This window comes from Myodes glareolus, chromosome 27 (genome assembly GCF_982192425.1).
Source record: "Myodes glareolus chromosome 27, mMyoGla1.1, whole genome shotgun sequence".
NCBI classification, from domain to species: Eukaryota; Metazoa; Chordata; class Mammalia; order Rodentia; family Cricetidae; genus Myodes; species Myodes glareolus.
Window position 1 is genome coordinate 25301762 of NC_142052.1, and position 14754 is coordinate 25316515.

Here is a 14754-nt window from a genome sequence, read left to right on the forward strand (position 1 = left end):
GCATTCAGCATGTTTCAAACAGCTGAGTGTCTAAAATGTGGGGATTTGTTCCCCACGAGCTATCAATGGGCCTCGGCAGCTGCACAGTTCCTTAAATCTGGCTCGCACATGTAGCTTAATGAGCCCCTGGGACAAGACACAGCCAAGCAAACAGTACAAAAGAAAAACACAGATCTCGAGAGCCAGTTAGCCAAGTACGGAGGAGACCCTGGCTGGTGGAGCCGGGGGTTAAAGGCCTCAGATCGAGCGTTAAAGGAAACAGGCAGGAGGTAGAGCCAACAGGCAGGAGGTAGAGCCAAGAGTTGATCTTACATTGAGTTTGCGGGAGGATATGTGCAGATTGGGAGCTGTCCCTCCTAAGCACCGGGCACTGGGAGGCCCAACAGGGGTCAAATGGCTCAGCTGTGGCTCTCTCTCTTGCATGCCCCTACAGCAACTCTCATCTCCCACTTGATGGGCCTGCTTAGCCATTTTTTTTATTATTTCAAATTTTTAAATTCATTTTATATACCAAGCTCAGCCCCCCTTCCCACCCCTCCCTTCCGCTCCCCACCTCTTCCCCAACTCATCCCCCATCTACTCCTCAGAAATGACAAGGCCTCCCACGGGGAGTCAACAAAACCTGGCACATTAAGTTGAGGCAGGACCAAGCCCCTCCCCACTGTACCAAGCCTGAGCAAGGCATCCCACCATAGGGAATGGGCTCCAAAATGCCAACCAGTTCACGCACAAGGGATAGATCCTGGTCCCAGTGACAGGGCCCCTCCAACAGACCAGGCTACACAACTGTCACCCACATGCATAGTGCCTAGTGCAGTCCCATGCAGGCTCCTCAGCTGTCTGTCTAGAGTCCCTGAGATCCCATGAGTTTGGGGCAGCTGCCTTTGTGGATTTCCCTGTCATGATCTTAATTCTCCTTGCTCTATAACCCCTCTTCCCTCTCTTCGACTGGACTTCCAGAGTTCGGCCTGGTATTCTGGCCGTGGATCTCTGCATCTGCTTCCATCAGTTACTGGGTGAAGGCTCTATGATGACAGTTAGGGTATTTGCCAACCTGATTACAGGGAAAGGCCAGTTCAGGCACCCTCTCCACTATTGCTAGGAGTCTTAGCTAGGGTCATTCTTGTGGATTCCTGGTATTCCCTAGCACCAGATTTCACCTTAACCCCATAATGGCTCCTGTTATTAAAATATCTCTTTAATTGCTCTTCCTCTCCATTCCTCCCCCAACTCAAGCATTCCATTCCCTCATGGTCTCATTCCCCATCCCCTCCCTTCTACTGTCCCCTTCAGTTTACTCAGGAGATCTCATTTATTTCCCCTTCTCAGGGTGATCCGTGCATCCCTCTTAGGGTCTTCCTTGTTACCTAGCTTCTCCAGAGTTGAGGATTGTAGTCTGGTTATTCTTTGCTTTACACCTAGCATTCACTTAAGATGAGTACATACCAAGTTTGTCTTTCTGAGTCTGAAATACCTCACTCAGGATGATTTTTTTCCTGTATAATAAAGGAACTTCTGGAAGCATCACCATCCCTGATTTCAAGCTCCACTATACAGCTATCGAAATAAAAACAGCTTGGTATTGGCATAAAAACAGACGTGTGGACCAATGGAACTGATTGAAGACCCTGACATTAGTCCACATTCCTATGAACGCCTGACTTTTTCACACAGAAGCCGAAACTTTACAGTTGAAAAAGAAAGGACCCTCAACAAATGGTGCTGACATAACTGGATGTCGACATGTAGAAGAACGCAAACAGATCCATATCTATCCCCATGCACAAGACTCAGGTTTAAGTGGATCAAGGACCTAACATAAATCCAGTTACACTGCAGAAGATAGAAGAGAAAGTGGGGAGTAGCCTTAAACTCATGGGCACAGGAGGCCACCTTCTAAATATAACACCAGTAGCACAGACACATAGAACAACAATCAATAAATGGGACCTCCTGAAATGGAACGACTTCTGTAAGGCAAAGAACACGGTCAATAAGACAAAATGACAACATGCAGAATGAGGAAAGAAACCTCCCACATCTGACAGAGGGCTGATCTCCGAAATATATAACGAACTCAAGAAGCTAGACATCAAAATACCAAATAATCCAATTAAAATGGGGGAACAGGTCTAAAACAGAGAATTCGCAACAGAAGAATCTCAAATGGCCAAAGGGCATTTAAGGAATTACCCAACATCCTTAGTTATCAGGGAAATGCAAATCAAAATGACTCTGAGATTCCAGCTTATAACCATCAGAATGGCAAGATCAAAACCACCAATGACAGCTTATACTGGAGAGGATGTGGGGCAAGGAAACACATTTCTACTGCAGGTGGGCATGCAAACGTATGCAGCTACTTTGGAAATCAGTATGGCGATTTCTTAGAAAATTGGGACACAATCTACCTCAAGAGCCAACAATACCACTCTTGGGCACATACCTAAAGCATATCCATATGTTCAGTCATACTACAAGGACACTTGGTCAACTATATTCATAGAAACATTATTTGTAATAGCCAGAGCCCGAGAACAGCCTAGATGTCCCTCAACTGAAGAACGGATAGAGAAAATACGATACATTTACACAATGGAGCGCTACTCAGCTGTTAAAAAAACAATGGCATCATGAAATTTGCAGGCAAATGGAGCTAGAAAAAAATCATCCTGAATGAGATAACCCAGGCCCAGAGAGACCAACATGGGCTGCATTGCTTAGCCATTGATAACAGGGAGTGATTGTCGTCAGGGGAAAAGAGACCATAAAGGAAAAAGATCTCCCTAGATTTCTTCTCCCTCCTCTGTCTTTCATTTGTTGTCGTTGCTTGCATGTGTGCAGGCATGATGTATGTGTGTGCGTGTGCGCGCGCCTGCATGCATGCTGTGTGGATGTGTGTGTAGGAGGTAGATGGAAGCTGTAGAACATTTGGGAGTTGCTTCTCCCCTTCCACAGTTGCATAGATTTGGGGTCTAGAGCTCAGGTGGCCAGGCATGCAGGGCCAGTGCCCCCACTTGGGGAGCTATTTCACTCTCTGTCTTCCCCTAAAAAAGCATGGCATGTCCAAGAGTAGGTACATACGGAGGCTGAAGGACAATCTTAGGTGGCACCATATACCTTGGTTTTTGAGGCAGGGTCTATCACTGGCCTGGACCTCATCAAGTTGGCTTACCTGGCTGACCGGCTAGTCCCAGGGATCCTCCTGACTCTGCTCCCACAGCACTAGGATTGCAAGCAGGTCATGCACCATTACACCTGACAGTTTTCTGAGTGCTAGAAATCAAACTTGAGCGCTTTACTGACTGAGCCAACCCCAAAGCATTCCTTTCCTCTTCATCATGATAGCCCTCAAAATCTGTGAAATTCTGCGTCCAAGGATTCATCCAGCCACAGAGAGAATAGAGCTGGGGAAAACCTGCAGATTGCACTGAGCGTTTCCCCACCATTACTCACTAAACAACACACGGCAGCGACATAGAATGCACATTGCAGGTATTAGAGGGAATCTAGAGATGTGGGAGGATGCATGTTCTTCGTGTGACACCGTACCTGAAAAACATCAGTGTAGAGAGGGAAGTGTTTATTTGGATTCTCATGGTGAGGGAGTCATTCTGATAGGAGCTTGGGTGGGTGGGGTCTCTGCAGTCAGAAAGCAGTGTGATGAAAGCTTGCAGGTGGCTGGATTATCCTTCTCATCCAACGATGCCCACAGTTGGTCTACGCACCTCAATTTACCCAATCTCTAGGGGACTTTTCTAGAAGATTCTGGCATCAAACTGGCAAGTAAGACTAACCACCACGATATGAAAACATGACGCCATTTTACTTTGTGGAATTGAGTTTTGTGTATCTGGGGGACTTCTGGGAATTGATTTCCCCATAAGCACTTATGAGACAATGCATATTCTTCCCGTTTATCACAAACACAAAACAAGTTCTTGGGAATTTTGAAACATTTCATAAGCGAAGATATGAAAAAAGACAAAAACAAAACACACTGATCCTACAATCTGGACTTCAGCTCAGTTAACACTGTGGAGTTTACCCTCTCAGTCCTCATCATGGATGAGAACATCCCCCTGGTATGGCGTGCATCTCTGCAATTATTTCCTGAGAGTACATACCTTCAGGGAATTTGCTTGCCATGAATGCTATACATCTTTTGAGCTCCCCACCTTCAGATAACTACAAAGTTGTCCTGCAGAAAACCAATTATTTTGCATTTGCACCAGGGAAACAGGAGAGTGACCATTTCCTAACACTTTTGCTTATCGTATTTAACTTGATAATTTGAAAAGTGGAAATCATTTCATAGCTGTTTAAACTCATATCACTGTGACATTCCCCTCGGATGCTCAGTCCATTGTCATTCCCCAAGCCGCTGGCCCTCAGGAGAAGCTCTCTGAATACCCCGGTCTCTCTGTCTCCTCCCCCGTCCCCTATTTCACTTCTACTGCAGAAGAAGGCAAGACTGACACATCCTAAAAGGGAAATGTCACTCGCCACCGCACAGTGAGGAAGAAACAAGAGGAAAGAATTAGAGAAAACTAAACAGCATGGAAACACTCATGTATCTACAGATTAGGATGAGGAACTTAGGGACACCGAAAACCCATGTCTTTCAAATTTCTGCACCCTCTCTCCTAACACCCTCATTTGTTACTTTTACTACAAAGCTGACTGCTAGTTTTCTTTTCAAAGATAAATTATAAGTTCTGAATATCACACCAGCTTGCTCTTCTGAATTTCCAAATTCTTCCAAGTCTGTCCTGGGTTTCCTGGGTCACAATTAGAACAATAAATCACACGAGGTTACAGCTTTAACAAGTTGAGTCTCTAAAGGAAAAATAGAATCCCATGGAATTATGAGGAAATCTCCAGCAAGAGGCCAAGGAACTTCCCACAAGTCCATGTTTGGGAAGGAAAGGTCATAAATCTTCGTTGGAATGTATTATTTGTAAAACAGGTCAGACCTATTTGTGAGCCACAGACTGTGTGGACCAAGTAAACAACTTATTTTTCAAGGAACTTAAAGAAGGAGAGCACTTCAGGATCAGGAGATGCTGACTACTGGAAATGTGTGAGATTGGTAGATCGTTGAATGAGGGCACTTATTGGTTGACTGAAGCTGTCAATGTTTGGATAGCTTTGATAAAGGCAGTTATTGAAATGAATTATCATAGATCAACTGATAGGAGTTTGAAAGTGGTTCTGGTGAATGCTTGCCTGATGCTTTAAAGCAACCATGGCTGAAATCTGTAACCTTCCACAAGCTGGAAGGATGGTAGCATGTCACTACTGTTTGGTTGCCTTGTCCTTGAGAGTCATGATTATTCACTAGTTATAAATAGTTCAGTAAAAAAGATAAATTAGGTCCAGTTGACTTGCCAGTCCCTAAGGTCTGTATTTGAGCTCTAGCTCCTCCTGGGATATTTGATGATAATATTAGTTTGTATTAGCAAGAAATCATAGAGTAAAAAATTAGATTTTGTTTACAAATGATATAGTGAAATATATAGGTGGAAAAATTGAAACTCAAAGAAATGTTGTTGTGTTCATTGACAGAATACATTTTATGTCTTTCCATCTGGCTTTGGCAACAAACTTTACCAAATCATTTAATGGTTATTTGGTCAATAAATTGTAGGTAAAACTATACCAATAATTACTCATTCAAAGTGATGATACAAACTGTTTAATAAAAAATATAAATTCAGGTAATGTAAAATGCATTAATTAATGATTATCGATTAGCTTGTGCTATCACAGATGAGATAATGTTAGCTCACATAGTGTGTTGGCTGGGTCTTTTTTGTCAACTTGACACGCATTAGAGTTACTTGGAAAAAGGGAACTGAGGGGATTTTCTTGACTTATGATGTTGGAGGATTCAGCTCATTGTGGGTGGTGCCACCTCCGGGCATGTGGTCCTGGGTGGTAGAAGAAAGCAACCCAAACAAGCCCTGGAGAGAAAGCCAGTAAGCAGAGATCCTCCATGACTTCTGCTTTGGTTCCTGCCTAAATTCCTGAATTCATCCTCAATTCATGATGAACTCTAAGCTGAAATAAACCTTTTTCTCCCCATTGCTTTTGGTCTGTGTTTCATACCAGCAATGGAAACCTAAACACGTAGTAGCTTCAAGCACCGACCTCAAAAATCCCACTTATGTTGATCCTGCCTAACCACCTGGCGGCACTTACTTCCCAATATCACTATCCAAGCAGCGAAACTCCATGCCTGTTAGAGAGCCCAGTATTCAAATGATATCCATATTCCTCATCACCAATACACAAAGTATTTCCTGTTTCCGTCTTATTTCTTAAGAGGAGAAAAAGGAAACCTAGAAGAGTGGGAGGGGGGTATTCGGACGAAAGTGTTCTGATGAAGAGAAGGAAGAAAGTCACGTTAAAGACAGAAGTACTGCCAGATGCAGGCAGCTAATGTCCTCTCCAGGGCAAATCAGGTGTGCCGCAGCACATATTAACACTGATTTCTTCTCATGTGAGTACAGGGACATCAAAGACAAAGGCAATGGATTCCGGTATGAGAGTACCGCACTCTGAAACTGATCTCTTGCTTCATGCTCCTACAACCAGTAATAAAGAGAACCACACAAGAACAAAGGGGTAGCTTCCTTTATATATACTGCCCCTGACTGTCTCCTGAGCTCTGTTTCTCTCTCTCTCTCTCTCTCTCTCTCTCTCTCTCTCTCTCTCTCTCCCCCATCTCTCTTTCCTTTCTACTGCTCCATGCCCTCATTGTTCTTCTCCCAAAACTAGTTGTCTTTTGCAAAAAACCAAAAATCTAGAATTGAAGCAGTCAGTGGTGCCGTACGCCTTTGTTTACTGTACTTCTGAGGCAGAAGCAAGCACATCACTAAGTTCAAGGCCAGCCTGATCTACAGAGCAAATTCCAGGAGAACCAGAGCTATACAGAGAAACCCTGTCTCAATCAAACCCCCATCAAAATTCAGATTCATTCCTCTTACTCTCTTCTGAAGAGAAATAGGAAATTCTTCCCATTTCCCACTTTTGTAGTTTGCTTTATCCCCCCTGCCCACATTCATGTGTCTTTATTTACTGCAGGTGCAAATCTTTCTTCTGTGCCAGCAAGACTCATGACTCCGCCTGGCCTAATCACTTTCTGCCCATCCTTCCTTCAGGACCAGGTTTTGCTCCACAGAACAAGATTCCTGACTGCCCAATCTGACTTAAATGTTCTTAACTGATCTCTACTTTCTGTTTTATTTTTCTTACATGCTAGTCTCACAATTGGTGATTTTGTGTTTGTGTATGGAGGGTTTTGTTCACTCTTCATCTCCAAATTGTGTGTGCTCACAAAGGCAGATGATACACTTTAAGTCCATATCTTAGCAGTGCGCAAGGCATAAGGTAAGCACACAAGGCATAAGGAATATACGTCAACTAAAAGGCTGAATAAATGCATGCATGCATGGTTAAGAAGAGACAGCAAGTCTATAGGAAGAATACAATCCAAATACATTACAGGAGAAGGCAGAGTTTCCTAAAGAATACACATCAGTCAGCTTATGCTCAGCACGTTACAGAAACAAACACCCTCGATTTGAAAATATGACTCAGCCAGGACAGTGCTCACTACACAAATGTAAGGATCGAGTTCAATTCAATCCCCAGTACACACATAAAGTCAGGCTTGCTAGCATGGTTGGATAATTCCAGATCTAGCCAGGCAGGAGTGGGAGACTGCCTATGGTTCATCCTCCAGCCCAGCTAGCTCCAAGGTCCAGTGAGAAACTCTGTATTTAGAAAACAAACAAACAAGGAAACCATGTCAACTGAGGTCCTATTTCACTCTGAGTTCCATCACTCCATCCTCTTCCTCCAGTCCACAAAACACAGATTTTCCATGTAACAACTGTTGGCATAGTCCAGACCTAGACTGAGTAGGACATCCCACCCTAAACATCAGGGTGTTAGTTTGGCTACTGTCCCCTTGAAATACCCCAAAATACCTAGCCTGGTAGACGAAAACTCATACCAAAAGTCAACCAACATTGTAAATCTAGATACACAAATTTTCCATAACCCCACTCCAAATTGATCAGAGTTTAGCTTAAGTACTGATAGTATAAAGTTAGAGAAAAAGGAAGGAATGTGTTTCAGTGTATAGGTGTAGGTAATGGTTTTATGACTAGACTCCAGCAGCACAAGAAATAAGACCACTATTGGACAAATGAACTCTGCTGAACTTAAAAAGCTTATGTAAAACAAATAAAACTGTTAATCAAGTAAAGAGATAGTCCATACACAGGATGGGCCAAAATCTTAGCCAGTTGTACATGCAACAGGAGGTTGGTGATAGGAACATACAAAGAACTCAACAAACAAAAACAGACAAACAAACAAAAAACCCCTAGAAAAATCTAACCTACACTACAAAAAACTATTTACTGTGAATTCTAATTTTTCTTTTCTTTTTTTTCTTCTCTCTCTCTCTCTCTCTCTCTCTCTCTCTCTCTCTCTCTCTCTCTCTCTTTGAGACAGGGTTTCTCTGCAGCTTTGGAACCAGTCCTGGAACTAGCTCTTGTAGACCAGGCTAGTCTCGAACTCACAGAGATCTGCCTGCCTCTGCCTCCCGAGTGCTGGGATTAAAGATGTGCCCCACCACCGTCCAGCCCGGCTCTAATTGTTCTTAATAAAAACCCAGAGTCAATTAGCAAGGGGTGAAAGCTGAGGGATCAGAGAAGCAGTAGAGTCAGCCACTAAAGAGAGCTTTGACCTCTACCAAATTCTCAGACCATATGAGCGAGCCTGTCTTCTGACTGCCTCCTTAGTCCGAGTCCTCAGACTGACTGCTTTGGATTGCACCTCAGACTGCGTCCTAATACTACAGCTGTCTCCACCGAACCTCAGACTGCACTGGGCTCCTGTCTCCTCTCACCTTACATTCCTCTCTCTGCCCAGCCATATCACTCCTGTCTCCACCTCCCTAGTGCTGGGGTTAAAGGCATGTGATCCCAAGTGCTGGGATCACCTTTGTGTGAGCTCTGTTTCTTTTTTAGACAGATTCAACCTCCTGTAGCCCAGCGTGGTCTTGAAATAACAGAGGTCTCTCTGCCTCTGTCTCCTGGTTCCTGGGATTAAAGATGTGTGCCATCAATGCCTGGCCTCTAGTGACTTAGCTCTGCACTCTGATCTTCAGGCAAACTTTATTTGTTAAAAACACAAAGTATCATTAGAGAACTAAGAGAAGATTCTTGAAAGAAGAAATACAATGGGTAAGGAACATTATAAAATATGTTCAGTATCCTTAGCCATCAGGGAAATGCAGATTTCATTTCAGCCCAGTCAGAACGGCCATCATGAAGGCTACCAACATCAGCAGGGGCAGCATGGCTGTGGAGAGAGGGCACCCTCGGCTCTGCTGGTGGGAATATGTTGCCAGTTGGAAATTGGTCTGGAGGGTTTAAAAAACAAAACAAACAAACAAGGAAAAAAAATAAAATCCTTAAAACTTCCATGTGACTCAGCTGTCACTCCTGAACACAGAATGAAAAGAGTCTCTACCTTATGGCCGGCGTGTCTATGTTCAATGATGTCCTTTTCACAATGGCAGGGACACGAATGCAGCTCGCATGCCCATCAAGTTACATGCCCATCAAGGGACGACTCATAATGTAGATGTGATATATATGTGCAAAGGAATATTACTCTGCTCTAGAGAAAGGTGAAATTATGAAACTTTTAGGGGCATGGATGAAACAGAGAACTTATTCTGAATGAAGTGACTCGGACCCCACGTGATGAACCCTGCACCCTTTCTTTCACATGAAGGTCCTAGCTTCATCTCTTTAATTCAGAGTGTCTAACATGGAGTATTTCCTGAAAAGCCAGGAAACAGGAAAGAGGGTGTCTTAGTTAGGGTTTCACTTGCTGCGAAGAGACGCTATGACCATGGCAACTCTCATAAAGAAAAACATTTAATTGGGGTGGCTTACTGTTTCAGAGGTTTAGTGCATTACCATCATAGTGGGAAACATGATAGGTTGCAGGCAGATGTGATGCTGGAGAAGGAACTGGGGGTTCTCCCTCGATCTGCAGGCAACAGAAAGTGAACTGTGACACTGGGCATAGTCTGAATATAGGAGACCTCAAAGCCCACCTCAAAAATTACACATTTTCTCCAACAAGACCACACCTACTCCAATAAGGCCACTCTCCCTAATAGTGCCTATCCTTTTGGGGGCCATTTTCTTTCAAACCACCACAGAAGGGGTGCTGCCTTAGGAGAGCAGATAGAATGTAGGTAAACTAAAGAGAATATTGTACATCCCAAGGTTTGAGAAGGAGGGGGCAGGGGAGATTGGGATGACATAGTATTGGGGATGGATGGATTGACAGGGATAGGTTGAGTGTAAAGAAACCACAGAGAAAGCCAGCTTGCCCTGCTGGATAGCACCTTTACTATCATGGGGAGAGCCCACTGCCCTCTGGTTGGATTCGAGACTCAGTCCATGAAAAATGGAGTGAGAAACCAATGCCTACTATGTAAACCTGGCTAATACCCCCGGTCTGGGATGGTAGTGGGCCCATATGAGGAGTGTGTTTCTGATGGTTAACAAATGTGGCTTGACGTCAGCCTGCCTTCTAAGTACATATTCTTACACCCATGGACAAAGCAGCCCCCAGATTTAATCAAAGAAGCATCTCCTTCCAATGAGTAGGGAAAGTAGAGAGGCTCGTGGCTACTAATGATGCATAAAATAAGCCATGGTTGTGGGCCCTAAGCAACCACCTCTCAGGCTCATGGAAGATTCTGGATGAAGGGGCAGGAAGTTTGTAAGAGCCAGAAGATAAGGTGAAGGGTCATGAAATGATATTCTCTAGAGCCTATGCAAATATTGCAATCATTAACACAAAACGGCTGTAATTAGCGGCACTCAGCCCATTCCAAAGCAGCCCAATCAACAATCAAAGAAGGGAGGCGTGCCTGCAGGACTCCCTCAGCTATTGGCTACTCATAGATTCAGGGGAGGGGGAACCACTGGCTTTAGTTGTATGCCCACTGATACGCCCGCCAGGCTCCAAGGACAGCTCTATACACATGGTCACACAGATGACCCTGGCTAATCTAGGAGGTCACAAGACAAAATGAACAGATATGAACTTGAAAAAGAAGTTGATTGGAAGGGAGAAGGGCAAACAGGAAACAAGGTTGGTAGCAAGACAGGCATTCTGAGTAGTCAGTATGTACGGCATAGAGACATGAAATTGCAAAAACAAACAAATATCCCAAAGTATGTGACTGTTGGAGAATGACAAGCAAGATTGACATCTCTCCTCTATTATCATATACATATATTAACATGCACTTGAACATGTACACACACGCGCAGAGCAGAGAGAGATCTTCAGAATCACAACGCACCACAGTTGACATAGTTGAGAGTTTTACTTTTGGGTTATGTTACATGCTGTCTTCTTACCCAGGCTTCAACAGCCTCCTTCCTGTTATTGCGTGGAAAGGGGAGCACGGTGGAGCACATTGGAGCACGGTGGAGCACGTTGGAACACGTTGGAGCACATTGGAGCACGTTGGAGTACGTTGGAGCACGGTGGAGCACATTGGAGCACGGTGGAGCACATTGGAGCATGGTGGAGCACGTTGGAACACGTTGGAGCACATTGGAGCACGTTGGAGCACGGTGGAGCACATTAGAGTCATGAAATATCTTTGAGGATCTGCTCATTAAGGAGCACACATCATCTCTGCTTCCACTTCATTAACCAAAGCAAACGACTGGTGTCAGTGGGACAGAGTGGCAGAGTCCTCTCACCGGAAGCCATCCACAGGGAAGCTTATGGAAATCAATATTTGGATATAAAACACTGCCTGCTATATAGAACACGGATATGAAGTATTTTGGAATTTAAAAGAATTTGCTTGCATGTTTTAATGAGGTCTGTTAGAGAAACAGAAAAATGGGAGAATTCTAATTATTTTCTTTGAGGAAGAGGGAGAAGTCAGTGCCCAGAGATTAAAGAACACGCTGCTGAGAAGCAGGGCAGGACCGCAAGGGTTCCTCCGCCATGTCTGATTTCCTCCCTTCTCACACCCAGTGTGGAGCTCTGCCGGTGTCCATGCCCGCCTCCAATTCCTGTCTCATGAGCAGGAGTTCCCTCATTCCTGAAACGTGGCCTTCCTATGGAAGAGAGCTAAGTGTGAATGCAGAAAATGCGGCCGGCGTTCACAGTCATCTTCTCTGCTTAATCCCCTCTACAGACCATTAATATCTCATTTGTTCAAAGAAAATGGACGCTTCTGCTGGGTGGGTTAGTCAGACACTCCGATCCCTGCCTCTGTCTACTGCTGGTGGAGAAAGACACTAATACGAATTCTACTCAGGCCCCCTGTGTAAACCCCACTCTCCTCCTTTTTTAAAGGAAAATGTTCAGAATCCCGGAGAGTTAAGAAGTCAATGAGATCTCAGCATTTGTGAAATAGTTTAGTTACTACCTGCTGTATCTGAAATACTATGTATAGTGTTGAGACATAGTGTGAACTTGTCTTTGGAAGTGGAAAAATGTCTAAGGAGGAAGAGGCTGTGACTGGTCGGGATGGAATACAGCTGAGACGCAGCCCGGGCACATGGCAACAAGTTGTGGAGTCTCTTGAAATATGCCTGTCGGCAGCAAGTGTGCAAAATGAGAGATTTTTTTTCCCTAGCAAATGAGTCTCTGCTCCTATAACCTTCATACATATTTAACTGCAGTTGACTTCAATTGACCCCAGCTACCTACAACCCCATTTAACTTCTCGCCGTTGTGCAAAAAGCAAAATCAGAGTTTAAAACTAGAAAGTACGCGAGAATGAAAGAGTCTGAGGAGGCAGACGTGGTGTAACAGTCCTTCCGCCGGCAGTGAACGCTGCGCTCACGGCCACCATGGGAAATCTTGGAGTTGCGGGGTGCCTATCAATCTCTCGGCTATTCCTGAGCTGCAACGCTGATTGCTCATGACACACTCAACTGTTCCCAAATCTCTACAGAAAGAGGGTCAAACGCCTCTTTATTTTATTAAATTTTTTGCTTTTCAGTTTTCTCTCAGTGTGATATTTGCTACCAGAGATTGGAGCGGCATTGGCTAGGTGTACCCACAGGAGGGTGTTTATTCCTGTTTGAGAACAGCAGCGTCCACCAGGGAAGGGAGGCATCTGCCATCAGAGGATGTCGGCACTGCCCATCATTCTCAACATCCGGGACAAGGACATGAATCGAAGTGAACATCCATCCAGCTCTGAATGTTCTGATTGGGACTACGCACTTGCCAAACTGGTTGGTATGAATTAAGTGAAAATGAAGACACGTACCTACAAACAGACAGCTACTTGGGAGCAGGAGCTAAAGGACTCGAACGGAACAAGTAGGGCTGGATGCCAGGGTGGGTCGTCAGCCAGCCTTTAGTAGTCTTCTCAGCGCTGGCATTTGTGGTAGCATCGTACATCCGCGCAGCAGCCCGGGCTATGCATTTATGCATTTCACCTGCTCTCTATATGCCAGTTGCTCGATGCTGCAGGTCAAGTTCACTAGTGGCAATGATTTTTATCATCTCAAGATCTTTAATCAAGATAACTTCCCACTTTATTTCCATGAACCCAGACAGTTGCATTATACGTACAATAAATGACAACATGATTTGGAATTTTATTCCAGCTATTTGGTCTTCTTTCCTCTGAAAACTGCTGAATATAGCTCTCTCATTTTCATTGTTTACTGTGCAGGTGTGCATCCGTAGCATCCGTGTGGAGACCGGAGGATAGCTTGAAAGAGTTGGCTTTTTCCCCTTCTACTATGTGATTCTCAATAATCAAACGCAGTCTGACTTGATAGCAAACACTTTCACCTAGTCAGCCATCTTGCCAACCCTAGCCCTAACCTTTGAAAGACTACATAGACTGCACCCTCTGTTCCTTCTGTATGTTGTTACTGTGAAGGGGCTAGGGGAGCTCGCAGGTCTCCTCCTCTGCTGGCGAGCATGCGCAGTGACCTCCTCCTAGGGCAGAAGACTGGTGTGTGACTCACTTCCAAACAAGGAATGATAGTCAAGGACATGGTGACACCACCTTAGGGGCTGCATTCTTAAGGGTGTAGAGTCCAGCTTGAGTTCTCCTGGATGCCCTCATTCTCTGATTGATGAGGTAAGCTTCTACAAAGCAAAGAGTTAACGGAGTCCTCTGATCCATAGTCAACAAGAGAAAACCTTCAGATCAAAGTTCAGAAATGTAACTGTATCAAGAACCAGAAGAGCTTACAAGCAGATTCTCCCTTAGGCGAGCTTCCTCTGAGCCCTCAGTTTTGCCTATGACCTTGGTTAGTGCAACGTGAGAGACCTGAGAGCCCATGGTGTTCTTAGAGGCCTGTCCATAGACTCTGGGAGATAATGACCATGCATCATATTGAGCAGCAAATTCGCTGTAATCATTGTTATATATAAACAAATAATGAACATAACATGAAACTATTAGATTTTAACAACCACTCCTCAGGATAATTATAAAGGTGTCTTATCAATGGTTTGGTTTATGTTTAAGAATTGTTTTCAATAGAATCAAGCTAGTCAGCTTGGCTCACTGCCAGGGTTATGGTAATTAATAATCTACAATGACATTAACATAATCTACCCCCCTGGGAAGTTCAGTTCTCAGAAAGAATTCTAAGATTGGCAGACAATATCAAAGACTGAACACACTGAAGTGTTTGTTAAATTTAG